Source organism: Nomia melanderi, chromosome 2 (genome assembly GCF_051020985.1).
Source record: "Nomia melanderi isolate GNS246 chromosome 2, iyNomMela1, whole genome shotgun sequence".
Taxonomy (NCBI): domain Eukaryota; kingdom Metazoa; phylum Arthropoda; class Insecta; order Hymenoptera; family Halictidae; genus Nomia; species Nomia melanderi.
Window position 1 is genome coordinate 4357772 of NC_135000.1, and position 20037 is coordinate 4377808.

Genomic DNA, 20037 nt, shown 5'->3' on the forward strand with positions numbered 1-20037 from the left:
ATTAATGTCGTGTTATTTGTTCATCCCATAAATAATGCGATTTTCTATATTTCTTTTATTCTTACGAACAAAGATAATCACAACTATTTATAATCTAAAACATATTCTCCTTCATCGTCTACAAATTATCTATCTATACATTACAAATAATAATAATAATAATTATTACCTCAAAAAAGCTTTTGTTTATCTTTAATTTTAACTCTTGCATTATTTGTAGAACAACACAATACTCGGGGAATACAATTGGAGTTTATTTAAAAATACGAGCAACATTCAATAAAATAACAGGACCTCCATATAACAAAACATAACAAAGCCAAATTGGTACTGAACCTTGCAACGAACAAACCAAATTCATAAATAAATAATTTGATAAAAGTAAATAATTAACGAATAAATAAATCAAGGATCCTATAAGGAACTAAATAAATATTGAATAAATAATTCAAGGATCCTATAAGGAACTATATAAATATTGAATAAATAAATCAAGGATCCTATAAGGAACTAAATATATATTGAATAAATAAATCAAGGATCCTATAAAGAACTAAATATATATTGAATTAATAAATCAAGGATCGTATAAGGAACTATATAAATATTGAATAAATAAATGAAGGATCCTATAGCATAACTACGAAGCAGTTCCACCTATTCACGACTGTTCCTTTCGGCGTGGCAGTAATTATCTCGGTATCGCTAAACGACACCGATAAGCTCCGAATCGGATGGCAATAGTAATTAGCGGCGTAGGCCTGGCCAGTATACTCTGATTAATTCTCGCTGGTAGATGTTCACCGGCCAGTCCTATGTTTCTACGGCGAGCATTAAAATTGATTATGCAAACTAGATGTATTCCTCCGGGCGTGGCGCGCCCCACGGTGTCGCGATTCAATAAGCGACCACCGACTGTTGTCGATGAGTGTTTTACAATCGATGATTTAACGATACTGCCTGTTAACGAGGCATATCTCGCTTCCAGGACAGGACTATTCGACACTGGAATAATTGATCTCTGAATTGAGTAATGGCGTGTGTGACTAGCCACCAGAAACGGAATTCTGAGTGAATTATTAGCGGAGTTTTATTTTTGTTACTTTATTTATGTGTTGCTGTAGATATTTTTGTATTATCGTAGTTGGTTGCATTTTGTTGTAATTATTTATATATTGTCGTAATCAGTTGTATATCATTATAGTGGCTTGTACATTGTTATAGTTATTTGTGTGTTCTTGTAGTTAATAATATATTTCTCTGCACTGAGTAATGACGCGTGTGATTGGCCACCAGAAACGGAATTCTGGGTGAATTATTAACAGAGTTTTATTTTTGTTATTTTACTTATTTGTTGCTGCAAATATTTGTGTATGATTGTAGTTAGTTGCATTTTGTTATAGTTATTTTTATATTGTTGTAATCAGTTATATATCATTATTGTTACTTGTGTATTGTTATAGTTATTTGTATATTCTTGTAGTTACTAATATATTTTTATTGTTGTTTATGTATTATTATAGTGGTTACAAGTACTAGATGATTTGGAGACTGATGTTGGAAGGCTACTGCTGTGGCAAGTGCATTTGTGGCTTTAATGGTGAGTAATGTGATGATTTTTTACATTTGGGTACGTGCCACTCTATAAGCGCGTTGACGGTCCCTTCTAGAGTAACTGTATCGAGGGAATTTTGTATTAGACTATGAAGATATTATGTTTCAGATTTTTGTGGTTAAATCGGTATTGTAGACAAGTTTAAAAATTGGGGAATTAAATTTCATGCATAAATTACAGGTAGTATTTTTATAATATTGACGGTTGTCAATGTTTGTTAGAAGAGCATTGGATTGTTATAGAGAGCTTCGTGTGTCACTGTGCATGATATGTTACTTTGTTTGAATGTAGAATGATAAATAAGATTTTATTAGGGAATGTTTAATTTGTTTAAAACAGTCATGATTTCTAGTTGCAAAATAATTGTTATTGTATTTGTTTAGCATGAGTCTCTGTGTGTCACTATAAAACATTCTAATATAATTTTCAGATCATAATTTAACTAGAAACAGTGAATAATGATTTCAGGATAAAATAGATAGGGTTGGACTGATATTTGTTGTAAGTAGAAGTGCGAGATAATGACCAGACATATTTCCAATTTTCTAGGAAACGAAATTTCTTTTAAGAGAACATCATCCCATACTATCGATTCGCTTTTATATGAAAAATCACCCTATAACCATGCAAAGCATTGTCCGCCTTTGATCCTAGTAAAATAATCGTGCACAAGTCAGACAATATGCTCGTTTTCCCCATGCATACAGATCCAATTTTTTCGAAAATGTAACCTCTTACAAAGAAACTTCCTTGTACCTCATCAACCCGTTTTCATATGGGCAATCACTCTTTAATCAGTCCATACAGGGTCTTCTTTTGTTCAGAGTGGAAACATTCATCAATAGTCAGACTATGCATGACTGTTCCATATATATTCAAATGTAATTTTCTCAAAACTGAACCTCTTTATAAAGAAACTTCCTTTCACGTCATCAACTCACCTTTGAACACCAAATCACCCTGTAATCATTATAAAATAAAATTCTTTCGTTCACAGTAGAAGCATCAAGCAATGGTCAGCCTACGTTCTCATCTGTTCCCAGTTTTCTCAAAAACAAAAGTTCTTTTGCAACACAAACGCTATTCTTCATTGTTGATTCATTTGCCTGCGAAAAATCATGTTACAATCATTAAGAAAATCATCTGCCTTTATTCCAAGTAGAAACATCGAGTAATGGTCAGACAACATGCCCTCCCTCCCCATACATTCAAATTAATTTTTCTCCAAGACGAAACCCTTTACAGAAGAACTTCTCATACATTATCCTCTCATTTATACACAATTTCTCTATAATAATTTTCACCGATTTCCAATTTTTTCCAAGTGGAAAATTCCTCGTATATTCAAATTCAATTTTCCCCAAGACAAATCCTTTTACAAAAGAACTCAGACATTACATTCCCACTTTTACAGAATCCCCTATAACAAATAGTCTCAATCTCCCATGTTTCCAAGTAGAAAAATCAACCAATGATCAAACAATACTCTCTGTAGAAACACAAAAGCTCTGTACAAAATAACTTCCCCCTGCACTATCGACTCAATTTCAATCGAAGTGTCATTATACAATACTTCGAAGCCCGAAATGCATCGCGTGTCACTTAGTCAACACTATTAAAAGGGCAGACAATCTTGTAACTGCTCGGCCACGACAAAAGTAACGCCAGCCGTCGCGACGAAGTTAGAATTCTGGGACGAGCGGACAATCGCCAGTGAACTTTACCAGAATATCTGTGTACGTGTGTATGTGTGTTTGTGTAAGTTATATCGGTAGGAACGATCGAGTGGATCCTGCCGATACGATCCAGCCGGGTGAATTTGTCGGTCGCAGGGCGCGACGTGTTCGTCCGCTGCACAAAATTAGCGCATGCAGTGCGGATGACGGGGCCGCGGCGACAATTAATATCGGCGAAATCTCTGGAATCCATGCCCACGGATTATTAACACTGTACACGTGTATTCGTGGTCGACGAATTATTTGTGGCGTCCTACCATGACTGTCGCATCCCTCCTGGCCCGCTTATTGTTAGGAACAGATTGTCGGCCGTCCCACCGGGGACCAATTCGAACCTGCCACGACAGTGGAAACTTTAACGACAGGATGTTCAAGGAAAAAATTTGTGGATGTTGCTGGTTTGTTAGGATGGCGGTCGTTGTGGAATTTTTAGTGGAATTGTGGTCATGTTTCTGATGGGAATTGTGATAATATTGATGATGATGTGATAATATCTATGATAGTAGTTGTGATGATATTAATGGTAATGATATTATAATATTTGTGATAGTGTTGATGGTAATGATATAATATTGATAGTAACGATATTGTAATATCTATAATAAAATTTTTGATAGTATTGGTGGTAATGATATAATGTTGATAGCAACGATATTATAATATCTACGATAAGATTTTTGATAATATTGGTGGTAATGATATAATATTGATAGCAACGATATTATAATATCTACGATAAGATTTTTGATAATATTGGTGGTAATGATATGGTAATATTGATAGTAATTATATGATAATATTGATAGTAATGATATGATAACATCTATGATAAGGTTTGATAGTATTGATGATAATCGTATAATATTGATAATAACTATGTGATAATATTCACGATAAAATTTATGATAATATCGATAATAATGTTGATGATACACACCAATGACAATAGTGGTAAATACTACACAAAAAATATCAATTTCGGATAATTCTAGAACAATTAAATTTCCTAATCAGTCATCAATAAATAATTAGTTAATTGTATAATGATTATAATTGTTACAAATCAGAGCTTTTAATTATTAATTAAAAACTACAGACTGTCTTGAAACGTCCAGTGTAATTTCAGAAATCGTTTCACATTCGACAGAATTTAGGGTCGTTCGTAGTACAAGAGTAGTACACAAAATGAAATTAAATTTTCAATCATTCCCGAGTAATTGATTTTCCTGATGAAATGTCATTGAAAAGAACGCAGTCACGTGTATGTGATGGCGGCTGTTGGCGGATCGTCAACAGGATACACGCGTCGAGCCTGGAATTCTCGTTGCGAAACGTGAAATTGACAGGGTTTATTGTTTTATTCCCCTGGTTTCCATCGGTATTGGACGATTTTCGTCTCGTCGACGGCCATCGAGGAAACTGTCGTCCCGTTTCCCGTCGCATGTATACGGCCAGTCGATGCTTTACGACCCGGAAGAGGATAAAGACGCTTTTAAACTCGTTCTTACGTTAAAATCAATACACCGAGTGGGAATCAGTCACGCCTCGAACTGGTTCTAGGCACGTATCGACGCTTTTTGTTGGACCATCGAGCGCCGGCTGCCATTGTTCGTCCCTCGTTCCCTTGCATAATCACCGCGCGGAAGCGTTTGTGGAACAACGTTCGACATTAACCGACAGTCTTCGGGGAGGTGAAATTGAACCGCAAGAAAACAGCGTGTTATTTCCAATTCAAATACCTCGACACCGTTTAAGAAAAGGAATTAATATTTTCTTTTTTTGAGATTAGGTTTTAGTAGATTCGTTAAGTAGGATATATAGGTTAGGATTATGATTAAGTTTGTTCTGATTAACCAAATTCAATTGCGAGGGAAATAATGTATTTCGTGAAATTTAATTAATTCATAGGAAAAAGAATATTTGGATTGATGTTAGAAATGGGTTAGATACGTTAAGCAGGTTAGAATTTCGAGTTTTATTTAAATATATTAAAATAAATTTAAAGCGCATGAAAACCACACGTGTAAAAATTATTTCAACGTCAACAGAGAAAAGAAGACTAAATCTTAATAAAAATGAAAACTAAACTTAGGTTATGTACATTAAGTAGGTTAGAATGCTAGATTTGACTGGATTGAATGTACATAAGTTAATAATACTGAATCAAAGGAGAAAATACATTAAACTCAATAATCCCATCGTCAATATACAGAAAAATATTTTTATTCTTCTTATTCATTTACACTTAAATTACTCACGTTAATCAAATTAGAATAATAGCCTTCCACAAACTAACTTTTGCTACCTTCCATCAGCAAACATCTAACCAAACAGCTGACAATATTTCCAACACTACCCTCCACCTACCCAAACGAAATCACAGAATCTCAGATCCTCCGGAAATCAAAAAAATGTAATTTCCCGAAATTCCTCTTCATATCCCAACCACGGTAAAGTCCACGGGAAACACAGAAAAAAGGCAAAGGAACTCGTTCCTCGTGCTAATAGTCGACGAGCACGGAAAGTCGTGCATCCCCTTTAGTCAGGGAACTCGCCGCGGTCGGTGCAACTTTAGGGGATGTTTCCCTTCCGACTTCTGATCAAAAGAAGCCCGGTCTGCCGGGGCTAACGCCGTCGTCGAGATTTTTTCATATTTATAAAGTGGTTAGCCACTTTCCGAGTTTGCTGATCGGCGCACTGTGTGCGCGGGCGCTTGCCGTTCCGTTCGTTTGCTGGTGGATAAAGAGCGAGGAAGGCAGCGGAGAGACGGGGCTGCGATTTCGTTGGTATTTTCATGTCAGCGGCCGAGCCGAGCCAGAAAGCGATTAAAAGTTTCGGATGAAAAAGCCTCGGCGCGCGGTATTGGACGAGGCTTGTTTTCGGATATTTCTGCCCCTGCCCTCCGCCGCGTGTCTTCGCATCGGGGGTAAAAGTTGAAACAATGGCCGCGCTTCACGTTCGAACGATAAACAACGACGTTAATAAGGGAAACTCGAAACAAGCACGTTCCCGGTATTAAACGCCGCGGAACTTCGAAACGCGCGGACGTTTTTCGAAGAGCTGGATAAAAAGAATTTTTATCGTTATTATCATTGTTGCTATTACGACGTCTCTTCTAGAAAATTTTATAAGTGTTGTCATTAGTTCGTTGAAACTGAAGATTTGAAGACCGTAAATATCAGGCTATAAGTTTCATAAGAGCGATCCTCTAAGTGGCATAACCTAAAAATTTTCTCATTGTTGCAACCCTTGTTCCAACACATTCGAATATAGCTGACCTTGCAAAATCCATTAACCCCTTGCACTCAAGTGACTCTTAGTCACCATTTCATTTGATACAACAAAATTACAAAGTGTTATATATAATATCAAGTTTCGCATAATGTATCAATATGTGAAATATTGAAATACAACAGCTTTGTTTCTTAATTCACGTATGCTTTCTCATTAGTTCGTTTCATCGAAAAGTGTCGAATGTTTCTAGTGAAAAGCTTTCGAGTGCAAAGGGTTGATAAGCTTCCAGTAAGTCTAATAATCGGTAGTATCTCGATAAATGTTTCACTAGCGATAGCAATTACAATCACGGACCAGTAAGTTCTCTCGAGTGACATAACCTAACAATTTGTTCACAGAATTATTTCATAGAATATTAGGCTCTGTATCAATTTGTCAGAGGCGAATTTATTAATAGACTTTCGACAGATGAAACAACAAATTTCAGCGGTGCAAGAATCGCTCGGGTCACTTTTGACCCGGCCGCCGGCGGGGATAAATGTTAATTTGTCCAACGAGTGTGTTCAGACGAATCGGGAGGCGGTGCCCGTAGGTATATCGATCCCAGAGGATGTACGAGCTGTCGTACGGAACGAACGATCAATTTTTTCCCCCCAGTTCTCTAATTGAAAGCCATCTTCCGGCGGACGCCTTCTCCAATGGGACACATAAGTTCTCGGGGAACGGGTACGTACCTACAGTTCCACTAGCTCTCGATTTACGACTCGGCACGCTCCGAAGGATTTCTCGGGCGAACGACGTGCGTTCAACGTTTGTCATCCGTACGTGACCATTTCGTTGAACGCGACACTCCTCTGTAAGCGATTCCTCATTCTTCACGTTAGTAATGATCGAATTATCGTGAACCATGAAATGAATAAGTGCTAGTGACTTTTGAGACGTTGGCACCGTTACAAGGAATATTGGTAGTTCCTGCGGGTTCGTACACGTGCGCCATTTTTCGTCTTACTCGAAGAATTGTGAAGCGTCGATGGAATTTTATAGATAATTTTGTTGGAAATGACAGTGACTTTCGTTTCAAATAATTGTAGTTGAAATATCGAAGGAGATCCTACTTAAACATTCAAGCAAATTTTACTCGATTAGTAAAGGTAATCTCTATTAAAATATTCAAGAAAATTCTACTGAAATACTCATAATAAATTCTACAAATTTTGAAAGAACTTCCACTCTATTAGTGAACGAAATTCTATTTGCTTCTTCCATTTGCATTTTCACTGAAGCATTCAAGAATTCCTCTCTTCGCGAAACTTCGTTTCTTTATCCCATTCTAAGACGTATACAGGATGTCCCATAAGTCGCAGTTGAAAAGGATATAAGCACACGTGAAGCAACTAATTAACGTAAAATATTCTTTCGGTAACTTCGAGATTATCACTCGTGGAAACTCCGTCGGACGGGAATTCTTGAATAAGGGACGCATTCGCGTAAACTCCGTTCGTACACAAAATGGCGTCAGCTCTTCGTAAATGGCGGTACGCTCGGATTAACCTCAATTCCCCGAGCCCCTTCCCGCGGCTCCTACAAATTTAAATTTAAATCAACATATTCCGTTTAAATAAATAGGAACAAGCGGGCGTTTATCATCAATGTACATTTGCACCAAACGAACCATGTATGATTTATCGGGTGCAACAGATAAACAAACGTTCACCCGTAAATGGGCATGCCCACTAATCGAATGTTTGGCTGAAAAGTGATCGTATTTATTTCTCTGCCTCCATTATTCAATGATTAATAATTAAACCAAGCATACAAAACGGTGGATTCGACAAGTGGCAATTAACGTCAGCATAATAAGCGTTTCTCGCGGTTCGGTATCGTCGGTGGCGGGGGCGGGGGAGGGGGTGGATGTAGGAAAGCAGGAATATTGAATTTATTCGATAGAATTCAAAATCTGTGACGGTAAATCAACGACCGGAACAATTTGCGGTCACGTAAACAACAATTGCCGGAGGCCTCAGGGCAACAATAAATAACGATTAAACGGTTAGATAAATAATCCGACGGTCGAATCGGTTTCCTGGCGCATCTCGCGAATTTTCGTTCGAGTTTCTGATTCCCCCGTTGTCGGTGAATTAATGAGCCACGACAATTAACTGCTGGGATCGTTTTATTAATTGGCCACGTTCTCGAAATATTCTTCTTCGACGGTAATTAGCCGATCCACGGTTCGGATAATTAGTTCTTCGCCGCTAATGATACGTGAAGAGGCCGATTAACGGTATAATGCGTTTAAAGTGAGGTTAAAAAGGTTATAGTCTCTTTCTGCTTCAAGATGGCGGGCCAAGATGGCGGCGCCGGCAACGCGATCGTTCCGATAATTATCTTGTAACGATATTACAAAAGGGATTGGGGATAATTCGCTGAAGACATTCTGGTTAATGGAACGGAAAAGTTTTCTGAATCAAAATCGGAATAGAAGATTAGAATAATAAGACGATTCTTTAATGTAATGGGTCACTTATTTATTTGCTAATAATAAGGTTCAATAAACATCTAATAAAGTTAAATACTTTTCGTCAAAGAATATTTAGATATTCATTTTGATATAATTCTACGAGTTAATTAAAACTTCTCATCATCCTTTTAATGAAATCTTTAATGTTTCTTTCTTGTTTGATATTTACAACAAACAATTAATAATAATATCGATATTATAAATATCAATACTAACTTCAACCTTCAAACAACAGAGCTAACCTCATAAGGGGTTAATATCTAAACCTAACCTCAAAAGAAACTAATATCTGCATCAATCACTCTGAAATCACTCATACCGTCAATACACAAGGAGGTCCGAAAGTCAGTTCACGTAATTACAGAATAAAAGATAATTTTATTTTCTCCTAAAAAAATTATCGAAAAGTAAAGCACGAACGCTATAATAATAATTTGAAACTCCGTTCTCGGAAGTAACGGATCAATATCTGCGTCATCCAATATCAAGTCTCTTCCCTGATTTTTTAATTAGACCAATTCCCCTGGCGTAGCTGTCGAACATATCGCATCTGCCTGATTAAATTGAAATTCGCTTTCGAAGAACAGTTGATAAGACACGGAACCGCGCAATTTTTCATCGAACAAAGACAAGTGAATATCCAGTATTGAATGACAGATTGATTAACGAGCAATCGACCGTTCCAGAAGCTTCATCTATCGTTGATTGAACGCCCACCGAATGCTTTTCATTCCTCGTCCGGCTGTCGATGATTTATTCTGCCGGAAACCGACTTGAATGCACTCTTTTCCGCGGCTTCAAAACGTCCTCGTAATTAATTCCGAGCTTTAATTCGCCTAATATTCATTACAACTCTAACGCGACCCTCAATGGCGAAATGTTTACGCGTCCCGTATCCCTTTGAACGGTAATAAAGGTAAAACAAAAAGAAAGTCGAGAATAAAAGACTGAATCTGAAAGCGCGATAAAATTTTGTCTCGCAATTTTCGCACGTGCCTTTTGCAGGCCACTTTCCGTGTTCAATTCCGGAAGAATCGGGGAAATCTAGCGCGAAACGACACTCGATTCGAACACAACGACCCGAGAATAAAATATTTTGCTCCGACAAATTTTTGTAATGGACGAACTGTATCATCCGATATTTCGAAAACTCTGTTGACGCGTTGAAAACGGTGTGAATCAAGTACGTCATAGAAATTCGAACCGTTTACAGAGTTGTGATATTATCAACGGAATAAAATACGTTTGTTGGCATATTTTTTTATATTTGTAAATTATGACTATAGTTTACCGCAGTTTAGAAGTAATAATTTTCGAACGTTAAAAATTATAGTAATTTTCAAATATCATAATTAAGATAGTAATTATAAGGTAGTAAGATATCAATAATAATATTAATTAACATATTATAATGGAAAGGATATTTACTTCATTGAATAGGATTTATGGGAGAAAGACAATTTTTATTTTGTCAGTGGTTTAGGATGTCAATCGACAAAGGTCGAGAAATTTCTGAATAACGGCCATTAATCGAGGAAGCTTTCCCGCAATTAATTACTAGAACGCCTGTCGGATACCGCCAATTACTTGTACAAGTGTTTCACGGCCCGTTCAAAGTATCCCCGTGACACGATTTAACGATGTTTCACCGATAAACGTATCGTGGGGCCAGTGTTGGTCGTTTAGTACCTGCAGCTTGCCGTTGCAAAATTATCCGCCGGTTAACGTAATTACGAGTTCAAGCTGCGTCGAGAAGCCGACTTATTCTTACGACTGTGTGGACCGTTGAACAAAGCTATCGGAGCTTTCTGAGTAAAGCTAAGCTTTCTAAGTTTTCTGATTAAATAATTAATTATTCATTTTTAAACAATTAAATAAATCTTTTGACTAAATAAAAACACCTTACTAACGATAAGAATAATAATTGTTGTTTAACAAAATATATTAAGTATATTAATTTACGTTGTTAAGATTTAAATGCAATTACGAGAATATTCGAGGATCTTAATTTTAGATTCACCCTGTATTATTTACAGACTCGAAATTTTAGTCAATTCATATTTGCCACCCTGTAGATTTTAATGATTAATATATCATTGCCCTGATTGAGATTGTACGATATTTTAGTATTTCTAAGCTTGCAGACGTAGAATTGTGTGTTGTGGATGTTTAATTGTTAGTTGACCACTATTTTTGAACGCTGCGTAAGTCTGTCATAATTTCAGACGTGACAAATATATTTGAAACTGTTTTGAAGCTCTGATTGCGTTGTAAAGAATAACCGTGTTACCTTAGATTACAACGAGTCATCGTCAAAGTACAGTAGTTTTAATATTCAAGGGTCTTTGGTGACCCAATCATCGGCGGGCAAGTTTCCTTATTAAAACTTCATCAAAATTTTAACCTACTGGTAGTAATATTCACTCTATACGATTTTCTCTTTTTTACACATATTTCACTAAACATTATCATACAGTTCAATTGTTTTAATGAATTTAATAACTATATCAATTAGAACCTGAATTAACTAACTAGTGTTCCTAAAATATTTAAAACTAGCGACAACCATCGTTGATTTTCCTCCTACGCAAATTCCAAACTCGCCATGTCTTAAACAAACCCACAACCTTTGGAACACGCTGTACAACCGAAGACAAACTCAACACACGAACAACCCAATAAGGATCTACCGCCGCTCATAACTAAGTCACTGACATAGACGCGAAGTTCATCTGTCCCTTAGTCAGCGCCCCGTAGCCAGAAAATCGCGAGCTCAATTATGGCTGCTTAATTAATTATTAGCAATAGTTCCACGCGCCGGTGGACTGTGCAATTCTCGGTACTCGTTTTACACTGGATGAACTCAAACATTGAGTTAATTAAATACCGTCGGCACCCTGGCAGTTCTCACTGTTATAATTCCAGCCCGGTTGAAGTTTCGAAACAGACAAAGAAGGAAAGAGGTGGGATGCGGGCGTAGGGGGCGGGGAAAAGTGGGCGGGGTTTGAGCAGGTTGACGGACCGAAGTCCACGAGATTGTGGACTAAATTTACATACGGAACAACTCTGTAAAGAAGACTCCTCTCTCTCTCTCAGACCGCAAATCGAATGGGTATGAATTTTTCATCGAGTTTCTTTCATTCGTCTTCGAATCGCGCGTCGAATGGTTCTCAATGGCGGATTGAGGGGGGGTGGTGGGGGAAGGAGCGTGAGAAAATACGATAGATCGGTTTATTAACTCCAGGCATGGGAGGGTTTAAACGTGGCAAAAGTGCTGCGGTGAAAGGACTCCGTGTCGGTCGCACGTGGTTTTGACAGTTGCTGTAGGAGTGGGAACGGAGGTGGGCGGGGCGTAATGGAGCGAACTGTGACGCAACCGAAGCGGTGTCGACCTTTTTCTGACGGGAATGGGTAGAAATATTTATAATGATTTTCTTTTCAGTTTGAGTTTCTTTTCAGTACAGGGTGATTCAAAAACTGGTTGGAAGATTTAGTTCTGTGTAGGAATTGATGGAACCAATTCGTCTTGTTTTATAGCGTTTTAGATTGGCGTTATGTTATTCATTTTTGAATGAGTCGATTTGAATAGTACAGTTTGTTTGTATAAGGTGATTCAAAAGTGTGGTAGGAAACTATTTCCATAATACAATTTACTGTAACTAATACGATTTCCTTCGGCTGTTTTAGATAGCCTGCAATGGATATTATTCATCTCTTACTAAATTTGATACAACGCTAAAAGATATATATACAGTGTGACCAAGAAATACAATTCAGTTTCAAGCACGTGGTGTTGCCTAAAATAACTGCACTTCATTCAGTAGGCTGACAGATTTACAAAAGATGCATATTGCTTCTTTCTAATCAACTACCTATAGGCAGAAGCAATTATACACACCGGGTGATTATAAAAACAACGTCAAATAATCGTTATTACTTCTTAGTTATTACTTCTTAGTTCCTTCTTGTTTTAATAAATAAGACAATATCAATCATAACCTAGAACAATGTTCCAGCTAGTTATTAGAAACGTAAAAGCAATATATACAGGGTGACTAAAAAAAACACACAGATCAGGGCGCATAACAAAATTTGCTCAGTCTCATTTCCGTAAAATGCAATCTCCATCAATTACGTGCATACTGCCAGTCACTTAACAAACCGAAAGGTCCACATCTCGAAGCGGGTTGAAGTTCTGGTGCAAGGGGGCCACTGTAACTTCGAAATTAACATAGAAACTGGAGTGGATATGAGACAGACCCGGTTAACAACTTCCCTCTCGAAACTTTCGACATCCATTTGGGAACACCTGAGCTTTATTTAATTTCCGCGTTATAACCGTCGCGATAATAGAAGCACACCGGGGGCTTAAAGCTTGAATGGCGCTGAATTCGAGGGGACGTTTCAGCTTCATTTCTTCGTACCGCCGCAGCCAACAGGTAGCTTTTGTTCGACATGGCGGACGCGCACTGTTCGCCGTTTTCACCTTTCAAGAAGGGGCGAACCTTCTTAATTAACCCGTGTAATCTTCATCTTAGCTCCCACATTACCCTTTCAACGAACACCTCGTAACGTCACTTCCGCGCTCTTTAATTGAACTTAACGATGAACTCGTGGAAACGTCAGACAATCCTTTTTCCGAGGGCAACGAAGCCTTTGATCTCATCGCCGAATCATTTGATGATTATAAACAGGTGAGACACATTTTATAAGTATTATTAACTGTTTATGTAAATAGAATAAATAAAATGTGTATCCTTGAATCAAACCTAACCTTAACTTTCTGAATTACAATATAAATAAGAATATTCAATAATAAGTAAATAAACTCTATTTTACAAACAATTGGTGCTATGTTATAATATAAACAAAGGAAATAGAATATAAATTATTCGAGATCGTGACAATAAGATTGATAGATTGTGACTATCAACAAATATAACAAATAATTATAAATAGATAAGATATATTTCACAAATAAGTAATATAAAATTACAATATCCATAAAAATATTGAACAATAATAAATAAATAAAATATATTTCACAAATAAACAATACAAAATTACAATATACATAAAAATATTGAATAATAATAAATAAATGAAATATCCTTCACAAACAACTGGTACCAAATTACAATATAAATCAATATAATAAACATTGTCGAGAATCGTGTTCCCTGCGAACCCCTTGAGAATCAATTTTCCAGGCGCAAAAATTCTATGGAGAGGTGAACATTTCGTTCGAGCCGGTTGTGCACCGAAGGGAAGACTATTTTACGCACAATTGCGCGGCCCTGTGATCCGTGGATCCCCTGTTGCGAAATGATTCGTGCCGTCCGCGCCATTTCCTTCCTCCTTCCGGGGCGGGCCGTTGCTTCTTGCCCGGCGGCGATCGCGCCTCGAACGGAAAAAGTTCAGGGAAAAATACGTGTCGCGTCTGGCACCGATTGACAATCTCGACCCGGCGTTAAACCTTCGAACTTTTCATTACCCCTCGAGGTACTCTCTGTCACCCATCCTCCTGCTTTTTCCGAACCGGCTAATTGACTGGTTAATTAAAACTTGGAACGCTCCGCGAGAAGGTAAATTGTGTATTACTTGAACTTTTTGCTAATCGCGAGTACAACATTCTTTGTGACGTTCTGTGTTGCAGGGAATAATTAAATGTATAGTTTTTTTTTTTTAATTTGAGAAAGTTTTGAATTGGCTGCCTTCAACCTTCTTGTACATCAGATATAACAGCAGTGATTTTTTTAGTTGAAGGAGTTTATTGTTAATTGAGTTTAGTTGTTTGTAGCGATTAATAATTGGGATTATAGTTTCTTAATTTGGGGATTCTTAATTAAAGTTTTAGATTAACTGGTTTTATATTACAGTGTTTGAAAAATGGGAATGTGTTTTTCGTTTCAAAATGTGTGAGATTGACTGACTATACAAGGATCTAATCTACTGATAATTTTGAAATTCGATCGTACATTGTTTTTGATAATTATGACGATCGAAGTGTCAGTTGATATAATTTGTTTCATGACGTGTGTGTTTCTATATTTTTTATTTCACGCGTCTGATCAGTGACTGGTTGATTTCCCTTGAAATTTGTAAATTCAACTGTGTAGCGTTTCTGACAATGACGATGATTCAACTTGTAGGGTAATTTATCAGAAATTAGTGTGTTATATACTGTTGCGTTTGATATTCGAGTGTCTGATCATCGATCGAGTCATTCCTCTTTCCATTAATTTGTAAATTTAACTGCAAATCATTTCTGTCATGATACGTGGAATGTCACATGGGATGGCTAGTTCATCAAACATTAATAAAGTGAATATTCACACTCTGTTTTAGTATTTATCTGTATGACCATGTATTGACTTATTCCACTGATAATTTTTTAATTCAACTGAAATTCATTTCCAACAATCGTCATGAATCAAATATCACGTGGAGTAATTTGTCTGTTGGAGATCAATGCGGTGTACACTTTTGTACTTGATATTCATTGTCTGACCATCGATTGACCTATTCTCCTTCTAACATGTAAATTCCACATAGTTTGTTCTTACTTCTTACAATTCCATTATGCTAATGTCCTTCTGGGAACTACTTTCACAACAACTCATTTCTTGCAAGCCGACACGAGTTGAAATTACATTGAATATGTTTACGTTTGACTATAGACGAACATATTTCCCTTGATATTTATGGTCCTACTATTTGTTCCCTGTAATTTGATGTGTATAGCTAGACCATTGTTCGAATCAATACGTATTGCAATCTGTTTACCTGATCTAACAATGGAAGCTATCTATGCAACCATGCCGTAGCCAAACTCCGCTTAAAATATGGCGATATTCATGCAATAATTAGTACATGTATAAACAATCCACCGTTTACTTAGTTACTATCAATAATACTATTAGCTATCATTTGTTTGCTTCGTTTATCTTTTATATCGTTCGATTGTTTAATTATTATTAACTATTATTATTAATTAAAAATTATATACTTCACACTTGTGCGGAAAAGTACTAAAACGAATTAGAACATTTCAAAGATAGTTACTGTGGTCAGCATTTTTAGTTGATTTTAAATTGAATACTAGATGTAAATTAGAACGGAGTGTCACTAATTGGTGCACGAAATACGGGAAGGGACAGAAATTTTAATCAAGTAAAGTGGTGGTCATGACTGTGTCTGACAATTCTCAGACCTCTTCTACTTGGTACGTACCGCTGAGAAGAAGACACCTGACGGTACAAGTGGCGAATTAGGAGAGCAGTAGAGATGGCATGGGGAACATAGTGGGGAGATGCCTCCTCATCGACACTGATCACTCAGTCGACATCAGTCTGTGAGAGTGTACACATGTGTCAGACTAATCCTTCGAAAAATTCGGGGCTCGAGAGTGTCGCGCTTCGTGCCAATGATCTTAAGTGATCAGTTAACCCTGCACCCCTTCAATGAACTACCCAGATAACTGACACACTTCCTACGTATACGAGTATTTTCTTCAGTATCAATTAAGGTAAATACAAATATATTCTACAATTTGTTTAGAATATTTGTATTGCATTTTTATCATATTATTTAAATCTAATCTTAGTGTATGCATACTCGTGCCTGAATTTTATACCTGCGGTATATTTTATTTGAATTTCACTTGCAATTTTTAATTATTTATCAATTTATACATGAACTATATTTTTATACTGGAGGTAAATTATTTATTTTCTTGTATTTTATATTTTGAATTGAATTATGTGTACAATACGCACTCCACTGTTATTTTTATTATTATTATTATTGCAAACAACTCTATAATATTATTATTATAAATAGTACTAAAATACTGTTATTTCTGTTTTTATTGTACTGAATTCTAGAACATTCTTATTACTATTATTATTACTATCTACAATTTGGGATACCAATATTATAACTATCATTACCATTATTATTCTATTTATAAAAAAATTACAATTACCACTATCTATATTTCCCACTTCCGAAATAAATTATCTTCTGAAATTCTGAAATATTTCGAAGCTGGTTAGATTTTCAACGGACGATTCTATAACGAAAACAATAACTCCCTCTCCCCAGTGACCTTCAACCCCAAACCACCGGTGTCTGGCTTTAATCAATCCTCCGCATGAATAATTCATTCGCAAACAAAATTATCTCAAAGATAAATTCTTCCGGTCAGCCGTCGGGACGTCAACAATCGAATCCGTGTCGCGACGCGTTCGAGTGTTATCTGCGACGCCGCTACGCTCGCGCGGCAAACATTCAATCCGTCGCCGCCGGGACCCGTGACGTTCATTATTGAACGAGCGTATCGCGAGTGGCGGACACTGAATTGAGCCCGATTAGCTCGCGTGACACACTGTCGCGAATACTTCGCCGCGGAATTCGTAACGCCGGTCACGTGGGCCCGCTTGTTACCCGGGAATTCGACGGTCGGACACGCCCACCGGAGAAAAATTGGCGAGATTTCACGGATAGTTTCCGTCGGGTTACGTAAGGGTCCGCGCGCCGTGAATTTTTACGCGGACCGGAATTGACCGTTTCGGGGACAGGGGTGGAGTCGTCGACGGAATCGCAAATCCGCGACCTACCCCTTTCTTCCCTCCTTCGGCGGGGCAAGCAACTGGCAACCTGCGCCAACTGCAAAACACTTCTCACATAATAAAATTCACGACGCCTCGGGCGTTGTGCAACTGGGAATGTTTGAGGAGAATGGGTCGGTGTGTGGTCGGGCAAGTTTGTAGTCGAATGGAATATTCACTGAGACGGAGGCTCTGTATTATATTTCGCTGGAAGGCTATTGGAATAATCTGGGAGGAGGTGATGGTTCGAAGAAGAATGAGTAGGTGTTGTGTCAGATTATAATTGAGAATTAATGGCTTTTTAAATTTTGTTTGGAAGGTGTATTTTATGCATGCAGGTTGCGTAATGTGTTTTGTTGGAAGGCTTTTGGAATAATGTGGGAGGAATTGATGGTTGAAAGGAGAATGTGTAAGTGCTGTGTCAGACTATAACTGAGAATTAATTATCTTTGGAAGATTTATTTAATGAATGGAGTTTGTAATGTATTTTATTGGAAGGCTTTAGGAATTATGTGGGAGGAGTTAATGATTGGAGGGAGAATGAGTAGCTGTTGTGTCAGACTGCAATTGAGAATTAATAGTTTTTTTAAATTTTGTTTGGAAGATTTATTTAGGTTGAGGATGAATATATTGTAATATATTTTATTAGAAGGGTTTTGTAATATTGTAGGAAAATATGTTATCTACAAGGAGAATAAATTAGTCCTTTAACAGGCAAGCCAAAAGGTTAAAAGTATTTCAAATCGTGCATGAAACATTCCGCGACTTATCAGATATATGTGTAATGACAGTTATGTACGTAACGTCGTAAGCAATATTTTTCCGATGCAGTGTTAACGGACCGTAAGTTATGGTGGAATATCTAAAACATCGATATCCGTGTAGGCGAACCTCACGAGCAATTCACTGTAATCGTCCGGAATCTACGTTTGAATTGGAAATTCGTGGAAAGTTCTGGCAGAAGTGTTGACATTCGTCGGAACTCCCATTAGAATCACGTTCCGGGGATATTCAGACGTTCATAGCTTTTTGCAACGGGTTGCTTTCGAAAGTTTCCGACAGCGATGCAAGTTGTAGACGGGACACGTTCCCAACACAGCAATAAATATTGATGACGTCGTTTAAGACCCTTCACCTGAAAGCGAAATGAAGTATGAAGGGGGACAGGTTCGACTGAATTTACCATAAATCGTACGTGCCAAGGACTCGAAATTCTCGATACCTCACCAGAATCACAGTAAGTAACTTTCTACGGGCTCAAAGTAAAACGGGACAAAACGTTCTCGTTCTCCCTCTTTTTTCCAATCCCGTCGCTGTGCATGTAAATCCTCTTGTCTTCAATAGGTTCTTCTTTCTTTCATGGAACGTTGAATAGTCATTAGCTACCTTTCTCAGGAAGTTCTTTTAGAAATTCTATACCTACAAAAATAATTGGATTTTACAGAAAACGCGATGGAAAGAATAATGCCTTGTGTTTCCTAGTCACAAATCGCAACTTGGAATGTTGATTGTCGAAATGAATTGTTATTTAAAATATAATAACTTTCAATGCATTTGATTTTTCTGCTGTTTCCTATTTGCGACTTCTTTAATAGAAAGTCCTCCATCTCACAACGGATCATGACAAGACTAATATTTGAAAATAAATTTTCTAATGTTTGTCCTTTTCTTGAGAGTACAAATTCGTGGCAATTAGTTAAATAACTTCAAGTGCAATTATTGCAATAAAGTTAAACTTCAGAATGCAGTCTTTTAAACAATATTCTACTTGTATATGCTGTTCTTCCAACTTCATCAATCTTCACTTTATTTTCAATTTTCCCTTTTTCAAACTTTGAATGAACATCAATTATTACTCTTTCAAATTTCATCGAACCACAATTTCCACCTTTTCAAACATCATTCAACTTGAATTTCCACTATTTCAAACTTTCTCAAGCTTTAATTTCACCATATCAAACTTTACCAAACTTTGATCTCCACTTCTTCAAAGTTGATCCAAGTTTCCTGTCCACTTCTTCAATACCCACATATCAAATCGAAAGCCAAATGTTGCAATATTTTTCCACCAATACTAAGACATCGAAATACGAAGTTCCCCTTCGAGGACAAGCATTTCTATGAGACAAACGTCTCGATTAAGATGACTAATAGCCCTAATGGAACGGCTAAAGCACGCAGATGATGTTCCCGGTTCTTGACTTGCAACTTTCCAAGAATTACTTGTTGATACAGTAAATTACGTAGCTGCAGGCTGCTCTCGCTTACCCTAGGTGTCTAGAACGTGTCACACGATACCTGCGAACTTCATCTCGGCGC

At 37.1% G+C, this 20037-nt stretch overlaps 1 protein-coding gene across 1 annotated transcript in view; it reads left to right on the top strand.

Annotated features, from left to right (window-relative positions):
• Positions 1–20037, top strand: part of LOC116425847 (metabotropic glycine receptor) — a 277989-nt gene that overhangs the window by 211208 nt on the left and 46744 nt on the right. Inside the window, exon 14 of the transcript XR_012997961.1 lies at positions 1524–1600. The gene's annotated coding sequence lies outside the window, so the exon portion shown is untranslated. The remainder of the gene's footprint in view (positions 1–1523; positions 1601–20037) is intronic.